The sequence below is a fragment of the Macaca nemestrina genome, chromosome 14, assembly GCF_043159975.1.
Source record: "Macaca nemestrina isolate mMacNem1 chromosome 14, mMacNem.hap1, whole genome shotgun sequence".
In the NCBI taxonomy this organism is placed as follows: Eukaryota; Metazoa; Chordata; class Mammalia; order Primates; family Cercopithecidae; genus Macaca; species Macaca nemestrina.
This window is the reverse complement of record NC_092138.1, coordinates 62,416,821-62,432,265: the sequence shown is the minus strand read 5'-3', so window position 1 is coordinate 62,432,265 and position 15,445 is coordinate 62,416,821. Positions and strand designations below refer to the sequence as shown.

General features: G+C 41.0%; 1 long non-coding RNA gene across 1 annotated transcript in view; it reads left to right on the top strand.

The window, feature by feature from the left end:
- LOC105485648 (uncharacterized) overlaps window positions 1-15,445 on the top strand; it is a 47,569-nt gene that overhangs the window by 15,760 nt on the left and 16,364 nt on the right. The window lies entirely within an intron of this gene.

Genomic DNA, 15,445 nt, shown 5'->3' with positions numbered 1-15,445 from the left:
GTTTCAAGTGGCCCATGAATCCCTGAAATTACATGCAAAACTGGGTATATATGTGCATTTTTCTAGGAGAGGACCCATGTTTTCATCCATATTCTCAAAGGCAGCTCAAGAATGAAGAACCAAGCTAATCCAAGTTGTTCATTTTCATAAGCCTTTGGGGTCTTTGCCAGTCCTATTCTGTAGCCTGGATTAGTTAATCTCTTCCTTTTGGTGAGATGAATCACTTTCTAAATCTATATGAAATAAAAGATATCCCCCCTTTGGGTAGAAACATGTCAATACTTCCTATGTAACCCTTTAAACCTTCTCCTGGCCATGGCAAGCCTGACTTTTATATTCAAGTAGTATACATATGTGATTAACTGTACACATTTCTGTTTATCTAGCAGGATTATGTAATTCTTGTGTGGCATAACTAAATTTTATTCATTTTTATATCCCTCAGTGCCTAGTCCAGTGCTTGGGGCATGGTAGGTGCTCTGTTAATACTGATTAGAGGCCTGACTGCATTTTATATTCCTCAATTAACGATGAAGCAATATAGCCAGATCTTGCTGCATTGATAAGTATTTAGCATACAATATTACCAGGGTAGATTATGAATATGTAGAGCAAAAATCATATTGAGACAGAAATTCCTGAGGGAAATATATAAATATCACCCTTTTTCTTTCACAGAAAAAAATACAAAATTAGGTTTTCCACCGTTATTAGGCTCCAATAAATATTCATCCTTTATCCCTCCAGGGGGTCCCAAGCTTCCTGCAAGGGAAATGAGTGCTAAATGTACCCAGTAAATCACTCTGATTGTTTTTACCCTGTAGACAGAATGGCCATCTTAGTTGACTTTTTTCTTCCGACAGCCTAACGATTCAAATAATTTAAGATTTTTAATCCTCAAGACTAAAGGAGGACATGGTAAAATTGTTCATGCACCACTTCCTGTTTAGAAAAAAACTCCCCATGAGGAAGGTAATAGCCACCTCTTGGGAGCAAAAAGCCCCACGACCTCCCCAAAGGGCAAAGCCCAGCTCTCTGAACTAACAATGCTGCCACTGCTCACAACAAGGAAATTGCAAATCACTGCGGGGTAGAAGCTCCGCCTGCTTAACGCACCCTGAGAGGTCCTGGTTCCCATAAGTATTTTAAGTTAGGGGAGGCATCAATCTCAATGACCAAAGTGCTAGATGAGTAAAGATCGATCCTAATGAGGTTGCAGGCAGAGCTTCCATTCCTCCAATTGACTCTCCTTTCTGTCCACTCCTAGCAGCACCCCTGACCCCATCTCAACAGTGGCCCTAGGGAAGACTGGGTTAAGGAATACACTTGACTTGGTACAAATCCACTGTGGCCCAGCAAAAAGTATATAAACCATACCCTACTTACTGTGTATGGAGGACAGAACAATCGAGAGTGCCAATGGTAAAAAATGATGCTGCAGGCATAACAATGGGCCCCCGTGTGTCTTTTTTCTTAAGGGTAATTAACTGTTCGGATTCATACCTAAAAACAGGCATGCTACTGAAACAAGTTGCTGATGACCTAAGACAAGGCCACCCTTGCCTGGCTGAGAGATACCTGAGTGTGTCCATCTTTTCAGGAAAATTAACATGACTGGCATTAGGATTTCAGCTCGAAAGGCAGACAGTTGGAGCAATCTACAGTGTTATGCAATTTGTGCGTGACTGGCAGTAGGTGGAGAGTAAATAATATCTGCAAAAGAAGAAAATGTAGGCATTTGAATCAAGTGGCAGCAAGCCTACCACTTAGGCATGTTGTTAATAAAATACGTCGGTGTGATTTGGTTAAGTCCCTCCACCCCCACCACCTTATTATTATTTTTTTTAACTTAAATCAATTTCTTACAGCTAGAAGGCATGCAGGTTAGCAAAAACAGCAGGAAATTGCTTTAGAATACTATACTTCATTTCAGGGAATGTTTCTTTTCTTTTTCTTTTTTTTAATCTGAAGTAAATAAGCCATATAGTTCTTCCCTGCTATAACAAAGCATACAATGACCCCATCTGTGATGAGGCAGAACCAGGGTTGCCTTGCATGGGGGAAAGTTTAGAAATTTCTGATAAAATCCCATAAATTGAAGTTGTAAGCTGTGAGGTGGAAGCCTTGCAGATGATTTGCAGTTTACTGCAGTTACTCAAAGCAGTCAGTTTCTAACTGGGGGTCAAGGGAGCTTCCTTGTTTTACAGATGGATAAACTGAGGCATAGAGTTTAAAGACCGGCTCTTTAGAGTTTAAAGCCATGCCATGTCATTGATACAGACTCCCTCCTGGGAGGAAAAAGACGAAAGACCCTCTCTCCAGCAGAGGCTAGTATAACCTCAAAGAAATCTGTCTGAAGATGTGAAAGCATCACTAACAACCAAAAAATAAAAGATTTTAGAAGGCTGTGGTGGGAGGATCACTTGAAACTAGGAGTTTAATACCAACCAGAGAAACAGAGAGAACCTGTCTCTACAAAAAATACAAAACATTAGACGGGCATGATGGCGAGTGCCTGTTGTCCTATCTACTCAAGAGGCTGAGGTGGGAAGATCACTTGAGCCCAGGAGTTCAAGGTCACAGTGAGCTACAATTAAGCCACTGCACTCTGGCCTGGATGACAGAGAGGAGACTATCTCAACAAACAAACAAACAAACAGACAGACAAACAAACAAACAGACAAACAAACAAAACTAGAATGTAGGTAGGAATCAGGATAACTGGGAAGCAAATTAATCTTGACCTGGGACTTCTCTAAATGAGTTTGCACAGCTGTCTCAATCTATGTAAATCTCTTGTTATATAAACCCACTCACTTGATCAACAGAAACAGGGGACTCCAGATGTTAGCGGATAGAGCTCTCATGCACCCAGCTTCCCTAGCTTTGAATATGCCAACACTGTCTAAAATGAAGCTAAGCAAAACCCAAACAAAACCAACACCCAAACACCAAAAGCAAACCCAAATGAAATCCCAACTAAACATGTTACAAACAACTAAGGATATTTTCTAAATCAATTAACTGACTCATAACTTTCTGGTCTCCCTGGCTCAGATTTCTGAGAGCTTTAAAAAATTGTGCCAAACAAGGAAGTACTATTGCTTAATTAGGTCTTGCCAATTATTTTGCCTGATTTTACTCTTTTTCTACCTCCTTGCTCCTTTCCAGTGACATAGTAGTCTTCCCTCAACTTTCCACACCAGCACACTGTATCAGGTAATGGACCTACTGGACAAGTTCTATACCACCTTTGGGAAAATTGTAGACCATTATGATGTCTACAACATGGAGATGATAGGAAATGCATGTGAGTGACTATTGATGTATGGGTAGGTATTCCCTTAGACATAGAATAATATTAATTTTTAGTGGAGACAAAGCTTGGAATTAATGGATAGTAACCATTTATATAAACATTCTAACTTTCTTAAGTTGTAAGCTCCTAGAAAGCAGATCTTCTTAGTAGCCTCAATTGTGCCTATGGCTTTTCTCATTGTTGGCCCCGAGGAAATGTCTACTGCTTTGATTTGGGAGCCATCCTTTTCAATAATAAGGGAAACAAACTAGTTTTATATTTTTATTTTTTGTGATCAGACTTTCCGGCACTTAGCTCAATGGTCTCCAACCTTTTACTGACATAGGTGTTTTCCTTTCCTCATGGCCAGTGAGGAAAAGTAGTGAATTTTGAAAGACACACAGAACAAATATTTAGATAAAATTATAATATCAATAATCATTACCAATTGTAATTTCGTTTTTAATCGTATAAATTGAGAAGGGAACAATGAAATGTTTTGTTAGCCATCAGGCAAACTGAAAATAGATTTAGAAAGTATTTACGATTCATTTTTTCAATGCACAGTAATTGAAAAACCAGTATGTGCCAGGCACTCTGTTAACACTGGAGCTCTAAAGGGCATGAGGCTGAATGTGATAGATGGGTTCTCTGCCTTCAGGGTACAGTCTAGTAACACATAGAAGGACTGAGACCAATAACCATGTTGAAAAGGAAATGCTCCTTCTCCCGTCACCTTCATTATTCTACCTGCTGCTTGTGAAGGTTGCTGCGGTGAGTCACTGCAACCCACACAGTTCCTTTTCTTTCCATTCATTACTGAAAAATACTGCATTATGAGGTTAATGTTGATGAAACTATTGTGTTCCTGCAATTCCTTGTGTTTCTTTTCATTACCATAAAACACTGCATCATGAAATTAAAGTTGCTATCGTACATGACAATGTAATTAAACCACATTTGATTTGCATTTTACTATTATCTCTGGGCTTTTCTTCCTCTTGCCTCTAATTCAGAACCATTGAACAGGTGTTTAGACCCAAACCTGCTCCCAGCAAAGATAATAACTTTTAATATATCTAGCAATTAATGGGTAAATACAGGGCACTAACTACATAGTAAGCAGGGATTTTTATTTTTAATAACCCTCAGATTTAAAGGATTTCCCTTTATTCTCCAAAGGTAAGCTCATTATACAGAAGTGTGGGTGAGGGTCATAACACTATCTCTGGTGGCCACCGCTGAAGAAAAAAAAAAAGAAAATTGAAATAATCTTTTGGCTAAATTTGAAGTAAATTTTGCTTGGAGTTGATGAAAAATAGATTAAGTACTTAGGCATTTAGGATTTGACTGTAACTGACTTTCTGCTTTGTTTTGCTTCATGGATGTGCTGATTAACTTGTGTTTTGGTCAAAATCTGAAGTGATGCTGAATCTTAATCCTTTAATGCTGTCTGTTTTATTGTTGCACAGTTTTATCATGCGTCATGTGAACTTTTATGCTTATGGTATATATCATCACAGCAATGGACAATAATGACTCACACAGTAGAATAACATAACCATACACTTGCATCCAGGGTAGTTAAAACATGGTAAGCTTTTCTCATGTCTTTATTAATAATGATTAAAAAATTAATTATTCGCCTCTGAGTTTGGCCAATGGAATCATCTGGAATGGTGTTATCTCATTGCATGAAAACTAACAATAAAACTGTCATGTATCAAATACTTAGCCATATGTCAGGCATTGTGCTAAGGGCTTGACATAGATTATTTGATTATGGTAAATATCTTCACAACATTTCTATAACCCAGATGTTATTATAATCCCCATTTCCCAGATGGGAATGCCAAGGCCCAGTTACTTGTCTAAGGTCACGTAGCTGATAAATGCAGAGTCAGGTACTTAGTCACAGGTACTAGATCTTAAACCTGTCTGATTTAAGAGCACATGCTACTGATCACTTACTACTTTGCTTCTTGTGACTGGTAGGGAATTTAGAGATTTACTCCAACTGACGAGGAACCTTAGGCCCAGGAAAGCTAAATGACTTAGCCAGGTTCCCTTTGTTAGCTGGCAAATTTGAGCCGCCCATGACTTAGATCTCCTTAGCTCATGTCCTTTTTGCTCAAGGTGAAATAGGGCAATTTGGGCTATAGGAACATCTACACTTTCTCTTTATCAATATGGAAAACCCTAGAATTGTCCTGTCCTCTTCCTGGCTTTTTTGTCTTATATCTAGATGGCCAGTCAGCAAATCCTGTTGCTCTTTTTACCACGGTGTCTTCCATGTGGTGGCACTTGTGTGAGATAATGGTCATGAGTCAGATTCCAGCTGGGTTCAAATCTCAGCTGTGCCACTTCCTGCTGGATGATTTTGGGCAAAGTAGTCTCTCTGTGCTTCAGTTTTTTGGTCTGTGAAATGGAGAGGAGAATGTTGCCTGCCATATTAAGATTGTTTTGAGGATTAAAAGTACATGGAGCGCTTAGGATGCCTGGCATGGCATATGCTCAGTCATTGTTATTATTCACACAGCCTTTCCTTTTCTGCCTCAGGGCTGGTTCAGACCTTCATCTTCCCACATCTGGATGAAACACAGTCCTCTAAGCATCCTGTCTCTTACACTATTATGAGATGAAGCTTATCTTGTTCTCTTGCTCAAGAATATAACTGCCTATGGCATCATATCCAGACTCTTCAGGCTTGCATTCAATGCCCCACATAACTAACTTCTTCAGCCTTTGCGATGAGTTAAGACAACTGTGCAGTTTGAGGGAAGAGTCCTCATGTGACTTCCCTCACTTCTGACATCAGCTGCAAGTTTGGTGATGCCCTGGATCATCCTTATTTCAGACCAGCTGGCTACAAATTTAGGGACTCCCACAACCACCCTCAAGTTCAATAATTTACTAGAATGACTCACAGAACTCAAGGAAGTGCTGTACTTCTTATTGTAGTTTTATTACAGTAAAAGGGTACGAATTAAAATCAGCTAAGAGAGGAGACACATGGGGCAGAATCCAGGCGGGGTCTAGTGCCAGCTGCCAGTCATTTTCTCCCTATGACGTCATGGACAACACTGCTTCCTCCTGGTCACCCTGTGCAATGAGACACACAAAGTGTTGCCAACCATGAAAGATCACCTCAGCCTTTGGTGTTCAGAGATTTATTGGGGCCTGATCACATCCTGCCTGAGTGGCTGACCTTGAGTTTCCAGCCACTTCTGGAGATTGGAGATCAAGCTAATATCTTTAGTTGTTCCTCCAGAGGTCGTAAATGACACTGCGTGGTCCTCAGGCCACAATCACAAATCACATTGGTAGGCTGTCAGTAGCCAAAGCTCCCCAGCAACAAAGACTTAGGCAGGGCATTCTAGGGGCCTAGGAACCAACTCCCAGTACCTGAGGGTAAAAGCCAGACTTCTTTTTGGTAAGGTTAATTATTTACTACACAGCCTTATTTCCCATTGCTCTTCTACAGGACATCTCCACTCAAACAGTCCCATACCATGCAGTTGTTTTTTTTTTTCACCTGTAAATTTCTCCCTTTATTTCTAAAATGCAGAAACACTTTGCCTTCCATGAGGCTCAGCTTAAGTCTTACTTACCTCTAGAAACTTTGCCCAAAGCTTTTCTAATCACCCACTTTTCTAACTAGTTGGTACATGCCTTGTGTGGCTTTACAATGTGACTGGTATTCATAGACTTCCCTGAGCCTTATATCTCTCTGAGCCTATGTGTCCACCCAAAGTAATTGCTTAGAAAATGCTTATTATTGATGACAATTTTCCTTGTGTCTAAGGCATTCAATAAATCTTTTGACATGAACTGAATTGTTTCTTCATGATTGTAAATTAGGCATCTTCGTTGGGTGTATCTTTCTCTTTCTGACGATTTGGGCTTTAATTTAGATTTTTGGCTTTAATTTAGATTTTGAGTCACTATCTAAGTGAATTATCAGACCCTAAAACAATCAAATTCAAATTGACCTTCAGAATGTTTGCAAATGAAAACACCAAGTGGTGGGTTAACATAAGTAGTCCCCAAGAGGTCAAAAAATGTTTCCGTGGAACCAATACACTCAGTGAGACTGGCTTGGCAGTTATTTTTACTGTGACCCCTTGTGGGTTAGAACCTGTAAGAGTTGGGTAAATCTCATCCAGAGAAGTCTTTTGAGAAATAATGCACGTCATGCATATGTACCCTAGAACTTAAAGTATAATAAAAAAAAGGAAAAAGAAAGAAATAATTTGCAAAAAGAGAAAATAAATTGTTATCAAAAAAAGAGAGAAATAATGATGCCTTGTTTTAGTATCCCAAGATCCCAGGATTGAGCACTTAGTTAGGAAGGACCACTGTCTGCAGGGTAGAAAGATGGGTTTTTGCTGCTGCTGGGTAGACAAAAAAGTTCCCTCACCCCCAAACAAAACACCTTTACCAAGGTGTCTAAATTACTGGCTCCGTTCAGATATGGCCTCAATGTCCATGCCTCAGTTGTCATGACAGCTGTGTGTGTGTGTGTGTGTGTGTGTGTGTGTGTGCGGGCACATGCATGTGTGTCTGCTGAATGGTGTCTGGAAGCAGCACCTTCGGCATCCAGGCAGAAATAGATGGGGTGTGCTGAACGGAGAGTGTCTACCCACTCATTTAAGCAACAGTGTCAGAAAAGGTTGAAGATATCATTCAGCATCACAATTTCAATTAAACTCTCAAACAATCAGCTATTCCATCATTCATACATTCAAGGTTAGTGTCTTAGCATCTAAGTTCTTATTCTTTATTGTACCAATGCACACTATGATTCAGCAGTGTTCTGATCCTGCTAATACTGCTCTATTAACCTTTTCTGCGCTAGCTTTCTAGTCTCATCTCTTGCAGAAACCTCTAATACTCTGTATCCCACTCTGGAGAACCTCTTACAAATTACAGTTTCAAGTTCCTAAGATTTTTGTTATGCATCTCTAAAGAAGGCCAGCTTTTTCGAGACACATCATTCAACTTTGAGGTAGGAAATCCATTTTGTTCATAGCTTGCAGCATTGAGCCCAGGACTCGATTTTTATGAATTTTCCATATCCCTGGAAGCCCTTTGACTCTTGCATGCTATTGGACTGCCATTTCATAAGTACTTCTTGCATTGTGCTAAATCGTCTTGTGGAAGTCAAATAACTAACTTTCAGGACATCATTTCATTATTTCTGTGGCCCTCAATAGCTTTGGCCCAGAGTTCCTATTCTCAGTATGAAAGAACTATAAGAAATTGACTCAAACATTGCTGGCCGCTCCCAAACTGTTTCTCATATTTGTCTTGAGTCTGAGTATTAAGAACAAGGCTATGTCAGAAAGACAAGGAAATCAGTGCTGCTTGAACATAAGAAGCGAGAAGCACTGACTAATCATTGTCAAGAGGCAGTCTGTTTACTTCATGGACCAGAAATGTTTGTTGGATCAGTTCATGTCCAGAGCACCAAACCTTGTAGTGACTTTTGCTCTCAGAGGCCCATTCCTTGAAATGCTTTTCGAACCCTCTGGCCTGAATAAACTTTCCAAGCTGCAAGGGAAGGTACAGATAAAGGTTTTGGATAGAAAACCCTTGCCAGCAGCCTTAAAAAATTACAGTCTGCTTTAGTTCATTCAAGTGTGCCATTTTTTCATGTATTTTCAAATATGGTGGCATCTGGGGTACCCAAGGCCAGTGGGATCCTCCATGCTAGGCAAATAGCAAGCATGGCCCTGGACCTAGTACCTCTGCACAAAACCTTTGAGATTCCACATAAGTCCAATGTCCAGCTGAAAATATGTGCTGGGATCCAGTAAGGTAAGACAAGATAGGATGTGTAAAGCCCACTCTGATAGGATGTGTAAAGCCCACTCTGATAGGATGTGTAAAGCCCACCCTGATAGGATGTGTAAAGAGCCCGCTCTGATAGGATGTGTAAAGAGCCTGCTCTGATAGGATGTGTAAAGCCCACTCTGATAGGATGTATGAAGAGCCCACTCTGATAGGATGTGTAAAGAGCCCACTCTGATAGGATGTGTGAAGAGCCCACTCTGATCGGATGTGTAAAGACCACTCTGATAGGATGTGTAAAGAGCCCACTCTGATAGGATGTGTGAAGACCACTCTGATTGGATGTGTGAAGAGCCCACTCTGATAGGATGTGTAAAGAGCCCACTCTGATAGGATGTGTGAAGAGCCCACTCTGATCGGATGTGTAAAGACCACTCTGATAGGATGTGTAAAGAGCCCACTCTGATAGGATGTGTGAAGACCACTCTGATTGGATGTGTGAAGAGCCCACTCTGATAGGATGTGTGAAGACCACTCTGATTGGATGTGTGAAGAGCCCACTCTGATAGGATGTGTAAAGAGCCCACTCTGATAGGATGTGTGAAGAGCCCACTCTGATAGGATGTGTAAAGAGCCTACTCTGATAGGATGTGTGAAGACCACTCTGATATGATGTGTGAAGAGCCCACTCTGATAGGATGTGTAAAGAGCCCACTCTGATAGGATGTGTGAAGACCACTCTGATAGGATGTGTGAAGAGCCCACTCTGATAGGATGTGTGAAGACCACTCTGATAGGATGTGTAAAGAGCCCACTCTGATAGGATGTTTAAAGCCCACTCTGATGGGATGTGTGAAGAGCCTACTCTGATAGGATGTGTGAAGACCACTCTGATAGGATGTGTAAAGCCCACTCTGATAGGATGTGTAAAGCCCATTCTGATAGGATGTGTAAAGAGCCTGCTCTGATAGGATGTGTAAAGAGCCGGCTCTGATGGGATGTGTAAAGCCCACTCTGATAGGATGTGTAAAGAGCCCACTCTGATAGGATGTGTAAAGCCCACTCTGCACTCCTCCCTCTACTCCATGGTGCATTAATTTTCAGAGGAGAAAAAGTGACCAAATCTTCACAGGCCAAAAGAAGGGTAAATATTTAAACCCCATGTATGTAATGTTAACATTTTGCCAAGCATTTTCTTTGTAAATGAAAGCAATAGAGATACATGAACATTTATTTATTTTGTTTGTTTATTTATTTATTTAAGACAGAGTCTTGCTCTGTTGCCCAGGCTGGAGTGCAGTGGCACCATCTTGGCTCACTGCAATCTCTGCCTCTTGGCTTCAAGTGATTCTCATGCCTCAGCCTCCCGAGTAGCTGGGATTACAGGCGCACATCACCACACCTGGCTAATCTTTGTATTTGTAGTAGAGATGGGGTTTTGCTATTTTGGCCAGGCTGGTCTCGAACTCCTGGCCTCAAGTGATCTGCCCACCTTGGCCTCCCAAAGTGCTAGGATTACAGGCATGAGCTGCCATGCCTGGCATGAATATTTATTAATCACCATTTATTATGTGCCAGGAATAATGCCAGGCGGTCACACATACAATCTGTTTTGATCCCAGATTGAAAGATTATTATTATTAGCTTTTAAATTTTGTATTGAGGTCAACGTATACACAGTAAAGTGCACTCATCTTAATTGCACAGCTTGATGAATTTTTATTTATGTATACAAACATGGAACCAGCACCCAGATGAAAATAAAGAACATTTCCAGCACCCTAAGACTCGATCACACTCCTTTCCCCATCTCTCCCTCCCTGCAACAGTCAATACATCTGACTCCTGCCAGAGGTAACCACTTATCTAATTTTTATCTCCACAAATTAATTTTGCCTGTGTCTTAAGCTGTTTTCAGTTGCTTATAATAAAGTAACAGAAACTGGATAATTTATAAATAAAATAAATTTATTTCTTACAGTTATGAAGGCTGAGAAGTTCAAAGTCAAGGGGCCGTATCTGATGAGGGTCTTATTGTTGTTAAGGACCCTCTGCAGAGTCCCAACCCTGCACAGGGCATCGCATGGCGAGGGGCTGAGCGTGCTCTGATCTCACTTACTCTTCTTATAAAGCCACCAGTCCCACTCCCATTATAGCCCATTAATCCATGAATGAGTTAGTCCATTCATGAGGGCAAATCTCTCATGTCCCCATCACCCCTTAAAGGCCTCTCCATACTGCTACCTTGGGGATTATGTTCAACATGAGTTTTGGAGGGAACACACATTCAAACCATAGCATCCTGTATTTGAACTTACGTATTCTTTTGTTCCAAATGTGAGTATTCATGTCTCCTGCATGTTGCTGCATGCAGTTGTTAAAGATTAGTTTTTAAGGAAAATCAAACACTCTTAAGGCCATAGGGAAACATTTAACGTCATCATAGTGATTTGATTTGTGTTGTCTGTTGGGGAAATCAACCAGATGTATACTGCTTAGCAGAAGACATATACTTCTTGTATATTTACATACATAATACATAAAAAGACACTGAGTATTGAATGTGGAGAGAAGTTATATAAATTTTGGCCAGCCAAACTGTAATTATATTCATTTATTCCAGGTTCTAGTTATTCAGAGAGGTGATTCTTCCCACACTCTGATCTTTAAAGTGTGAATACATGCATTTGGAGCAAAATGTAAATGGTGCAACACAGATTTGTAACAGCAGCATTATTCATGAGAGCCCCAAACTGGGAACAACCTAAATGTCCATCAACTGGTGAATGGATCAACACATTGTTATATATCCATACTATGGATAATTGCTCAGCCATAAAATAGAATGAAATAGTAATACAGGCCATGATGTGGATGAATTTCAAAAACATACTAAGCAAAAAGCCAAATACCACATACTGTATGATTCCATTTATATGATATTCTAGAAGAGGCAAAAAGATCATGTCAGAGAGCAGATGGGTGTTGCCTGGGCCTGTGTGGAGGAGGGTATTGACTGCAAAGGGGCATACGGTATTTTTAGGGTGTTACAACTCTTGTATATCTTGAGTGAGTGGTTACATAATGACATGATTATATTCATTTTCCAAATTCATTAAACTGTACACTTAAAATGGGTCAATTTAATTATTTCTAAATTATACCATAATATGGATGGAAATAATTTCTAAGTGTGTAAAAGGGAACAGTAAAAAGTAATTCTCCCTCTCATATCAGTCTTTTATCCCCTTTCCCTCCCCGTATCCCTCGCCTCAAGCGCTCACCTTAGCTTTAATAGTGGTTCTTTAGATTTACATAATGTACACTTGAATAGTTTGAAAATTAGATTAGAAAATTCAGATGTCAAATTTTGATAACTGATATTATGAAAAGGTCCTCATTATTATATTTGACTGTACACTCAGAAGAACTGTCTGTTTCTTGGTGCCCCTTACTGAATACTTGCTACGGACCAGCTACTTTGCAAACGCTTCTTATTCCATTCTCACCACAATCCTCTGAAATGTGTGTTAACAATCCCCTTTGATAAGTGAGGAAGCTAAAGCTTAGGGAGGTTGGGTAACAAGGTTACCCAGCTAGTTAGTAGCAGAGCTGGGATTCAAATCCAGGTCTGCCCCAGGCAAACAGTCCCTAATCCATAATTCACTGTGCTATGCTGTTACCTTGGTTTGGAACAGAGGGAGGGAGGAAGGGAGGGAGGTCCACTGGGTCAACAGAGCAGCCTTCGTGAGCTCACTTCCAAATCTTGTTACTGTCTTTGCCAGAAATTTAGAACAACCTGCTTCCCTTACCTCAATGTCCATTCCCCTTCAGAGTTTCTGATTAGCACTAGTTCTCAAAACAGGCATATTATGGTTTTGTTTTATTGTATTAAGTTATTTGGGACCTTTGGTGTTTTCATCCTTCTTTGCTTCTTATTCAATGAAAATTAATTCTAATGTAAAAGATAAAGGTCATACTTTTATGTGATGTGCCTTTTTCAGTTCCCACTAAAACTTTATCAAATATATTTTCCCCATTGTCTCTGCAGAAAGAAGAGGGGAAGGCTCAGTAGTGAAAAATCCCTTCTGTTCCACAAAGCACCTTCTCCTTAAAATAGTACTCTCAAGGGACACAGGCAGGCAGATGCTTACATTGGCCAAATGATCAGCTGCAAGAGTTTTAGGAAAACAAATAAATCCTCTGAGCCCTGCGGGTCATACCTGCTCTATTGTTTTAATCTATCTTCAGTTAAATCTAGCAAAGACCAGGTCAGATACTGGCACAATATTGGAAATGATTCCAGCTTGTAAAGAAAAATGAAGAAATGCAATGAAACTGCTATTGCCAAAAACATTCCAGTGCTCTTTTAAATTCTCTTGTGTTACACTGAATTATTCTCCTCCCTGACCTCTTCAGGCAGGGGTCTGGCCTGATCGCTAAAGCAGTGTGTCACAATACAATGTCAAACTCCAGGAAATTTGTGTCAAAATTTCTATAGTGAATTGAGCATCCATTCTGAATGTGCTTTTGTTCATCAGTGGGTGTGTGGGATGAGCAGACCGCTGGAATATTTTCTACATGCAAAGTTAAATCTGCATTGTTAAAGGATGCCAGCAGCCCCATCCTGCTGAGATTAGAGCTCCATTGGCCTCCCCAGTTTCTAAGCTCTCTGAACAGGAAGAGTGTAGCAGCTACTGCTCTATCCCTAGTGTCTTCAAACTCTGCTTGGCACTTGGAAGGTGCTCCATCATAAGGTAGGGCTGGGACAGACAACAGCACCATGGGACCCACCTTTGTGCAAGGGCAGAGGAGTTTGCCTCTTGGGGCCAGGAAAGAGGCTTGGTGAGGCCACGACAAGCTGGATGGAGTGCATTTGCCCCTTTTCAATGGGGGCAGAGCAGCCCATCTGAGGGATGCCATGCAGTGCTGGTGTTGCCAGATCTTCATTTTCAAAAGAATTTAGCAGTCTAGATTTTTAAGTGAAATTTCCTATATTTTCTAACACTGTTTAGGCAAAATACTTATATGCCAGCTGGATTGGATATACAGGCTGCCAGTTGGGATTCCCTTTTCTAAGCATTTACAGGATCTAAAAATTTATTTTGGTAAAAAACTAAAAAACTTTGTTTCATGGAATAACTTTAAAAATAAGTTTTAATCACATTATGCCAAAACGGTGGTACTTTCAGTAATTGGGGCCTGGTACTAGTAACTTACAAACTGATGTGGTCCTGGTTGTCTAATTTACATGTTCCTTTGTCCCTTCCTCCCTGTCTTTCCTCTCCTCCTCACTGGGATGGTGAACTCTGGGGTGATCTGAGACCCTTAGGGCTGTCTCCACCATGGAGAGGTGACTGGAAGCCTGGGTTCAGCTCCTTTCAGGCTCAGCCTGGCGCGTCTTACATCTTCTTCCTGCCCCCTCAGCCTCCTCCTCTCTGCTGACTTCTCCCTGTTAGCATTTAAACATGCTCAGGTCTCTGTAAACTTAGAGAGGGGTTTTGCCATTTGGCCAGGCTGGTCTCGAACCTCTGACCTCAAGTGATCTGACCACCTCAGCCTCCCAAAGTGCTAGTGATTACAGGTATGAGCCACTGAACCTGGCCTCATTCCTCCTTCTTGAAACAGTTTTCATTTGAGCATCACCAGTCCTCATTTTCCAGGTTTTCCTTTGATGTATCAGTTGATCCATCTCAGGCTCCTACAGATGCTCCTCCTGGGGGTGTGAAGTTGATGATACCCATAATCCTACCCTAAGCCCTGTCATCTCCTAACTACTCCCTCTCTGTAGATGCTCTAAGCTGCTCCCATGGCTTATGCTGGGACCTCTCTGCCAGAGACCCTGAAGACTGTTGCCAGCTCAGATTTCTTCCTGCATTCCAGGGGGGATTATTTCACTCCTGCTTGTCATCCTCGAGTAGTGTCCCTCAGGCATCTCCACCTCAACATGTCCAATACTGAATCCCATACTCTTCCCCCTTCAGTACTGCTTCTTTTCCTCCCATTTTCAGTTTTTCAGAGAATGGCATGTCCATCCACCAAGGCAGACACACCCTGACATCATTCTCGACCCCTCCTTCTCCCTCTCCCACTACTCCTAGCAGTCACCAGGTCCTGAAGCTTCATCACTGTCCTTCTCTCCATCTCTGACCAGGGCACCATTGTCCCTTGCTCAGATTATAGGAACAGCCTCCAAGTGCGGCTCCCTGCCTCCAGTCTTACCCATCCCTCCCCCACCACTTTTTTAATCTACACTATAACCATGCTCATCTTTATTTTCTCCACTTAAAAAAATTTTGTTTTAAATTACATAATGCATCAGAGCGATCTTCCTAAAAGGCAAACCCAACCCTC